Source organism: Habropoda laboriosa, unplaced genomic scaffold (assembly GCF_001263275.1).
Source record: "Habropoda laboriosa isolate 0110345459 unplaced genomic scaffold, ASM126327v1 scaffold62, whole genome shotgun sequence".
Classification (NCBI taxonomy): domain Eukaryota; kingdom Metazoa; phylum Arthropoda; class Insecta; order Hymenoptera; family Apidae; genus Habropoda; species Habropoda laboriosa.
The window spans coordinates 959,024-961,887 of NW_017100177.1; positions in this window are offsets into that span (position 1 = coordinate 959,024).

Here is a 2,864-nt window from a genome sequence, read left to right on the forward strand (position 1 = left end):
GAAAAGTCTGGAATTGTGAATTTAACGCGATAGAAAATTGCCCCGGCTCTCTCGCGTTCATTAGAAATTTGTCTAATTTGTGAAGAAATGTGGGAACATGGCGCTGTTAAAGATACACCCTTATTGCAAATCTTCGTAGATGAATTATCGAAGGTGCACCATTTGGAATGGAGTGATTCCGTGAAAGAAGATTCACCCTATTCTCGAGATCAACGAAGAATACTGAACTACTCAATTTATTTAAATCTCTAATTGGAATATCAGAGAAAATTGACTTCAAAAAGGTTGCTATTAAAAGGTCCACCCTTGTTATAAATTATCACGGATAAATTATTAAAAGTACACCCTTTAGAATAATTCCACCAAACAAAATTCACTCTATCCTCGAGAGCAACGAAGAATAAATATTGAAATTAAAGATACTAAACTTATAAAGAAATCTAAAAATTTCTAATTTGAAATCTCATAGAAACAATTGACCTCGAAGAGATTGCTATTAAAAGTACACCCTTAATGTAAATCATCGTAAATAAATAATTAAAGGTACAGAATCCTGTAGGATCGAATAATTCGACGAAAGGAAATTCATTCTCTTCTCGATGGCAACATAAACATTTGAACTGGAAAAGATAAACGTACCACCCGGTATATCAACAGACGTCTATGTAAATCCTTGTTTTTCCTTTCAAAGCCACCGATATAAAACTATCGAGTCTACTCGCTGTTAATCGTGTTAATTCTAATTTAACGTTAGCTCAAGGTTCCGCCGGTCTAGATCACCTTCGTAGCGAAACCTTCTTAGTGTAAATCATGTTCCACAGCCGATCTCTACGGCGAAAACCTATTTCCATTAATGAGATTCTGTGAATAAAAAACGTATGCATCTGTGTCCGAGTAACGAGGGATTTTCTGGCGGGGAAGCAATTTCTGTGTCACTTGCAATTCTCCCTATATCACTCTCTTTCTCTCTTTTGCTCTCTCTATCAATGTTTCGCTCACTCACTCTACTGTCTCTGTAACTCTCTCTCTCTCTCTCTCTTGCTCTCTATCACTGTTTCTCTCACTTACTCTACTGTCTCTGTTACTCTCTTTTTCTCTCTCTCTCTCTCTCTTTTGCGCCCTCTCTCTTTTGCGCCCTCTCTTTCTCTTTTACTCTCTCTCTCGCTCCTTCTCTCTCGTTTACTCTCTCTCTCGCCCCTTCTCTCTCTTTTACTCTCTCTCTCTCTCTCTCTTTCTCTCACTATTGCGCTCTCTCTCTTGCTCTCTTTTTTCTGCTCTCTCTCTCGCGCGCTCTCTCTCTCTCTTTTGTTCCCTCTCTTTCTCTTTTACTCTCTCTCTCCCTCGCTCCTTCTCTCTCTCTTGCTCCTCTCTCTTTTACTCTCCCCCCCTCTCTCTTTTACTCTCTCTCTCTCTCTTTTGCTCTCTCTATCACTGTTTCTCTCACTCACTCCACTGTCTCTGTTACTCTCTCTCTCTCTCTCTCCCTTTTGCGCCCTCTCTCTCTCTCTCTTTTGCGCCCTCCATCTCTCTCTCTCTTTCTCTTTTACTCTCTTGCTCCTCTCTCTTTTACTCTCTCTCTCTCTATTGCTCTCTCTTTTCTGCTCTCTCTCGCGCGCGCTCTCTCTTTTCTGCTCTCTCTCGCGCGCGCTCTCTCTCTCTTGCTCCCTCTCTTTCTCTTTTACTTTCTCGCTCTCTCTCTCGCTCTGCGGCTTTTCTTCGCTTTGTCGTACGATCGATGCGTCTTTTAAAAGGATGTGCGGTCCATTGAGCAATGCGGCACAATGGCTCTATGGAGGCTCGTAAATACAAATTACACCGGCATTACCTCCCTATTCTCAGCTCGCTAGGAACATAGGAATCTAGCGGTAGCTAGAGCTAGCTAGTCAGAGGGGGTTGCACGGGTGATACTCTCTCACGCGGCCTGGATTTCCGAATTAATGCTATTGCGTCGCTGGCAATTTGTCCTCATCATTGTGCACCGTGAAATTCAACGAAACCTTCCTATTCCATTATACCTGCATTTCTAACAGGTTCTTCAGTTTTTCTTTCCAGCAATACAAGTCTATCTTCGTTTTTCTACTGCGAGCAGAGCTATTTCGTCTTATTCTGCGATGGGGAACTGAATTTGATGTACAGAGCGGGCCATGTGAAACAAATTTCGTAATTTCTTTAATTGCTTCAAACGGCGAACAAGTTGGAAGAAATGGGGGAAAAAAAGAAAGGACGTTTCATATTTTAAGGTCATAATATTATGCATGTTTAACACTAGAACTACCAACCGAGTAAAACTGACCCATTAGTGACTTTTCAAAAATGAATTTTTATGTAACTGAACTGTGATTGGAAAATTCGATTCGTATCCATTCGAATAGAAGCATACATGTAGAAAATAAATTCGGAAAGTTACAAACGATAATACTGACCAGTATTGAACATTCACGTTTTTTCGAAAGATGCTAATGGGTCATTTTGACTCGGTCGGTAATTCTAGTGTAAAGGGGGTCTTCCAGTGTGACGGCAGTTTTTTTAGGCCTTCTTTGCTAATTTATTACAGGAGTACGGTAACAGTTATTAACACGAGCTTCATTCCTATGTATTTACTTGTACTTGAAGAATCGTTACAAATTTTTTTCTTGAAAAATAATTAAACATGGCTGCTGTGGAACACGTCAAACAGGAGCATGAAAAAAAGAAGTAGGTCCATGGTTGCCACGATTTGAGCTGTTCTGCTTATCAGAAATAAAAAAATCCAATTGATTCTTATTTAGTATGCATGTCGCTATGGTCGGTAGTAGAATAAAAGAAAAATATTGAAAATTAAAAAAATGACGGCACTTTGAATACGAAGTATCGATTTTTTCGAC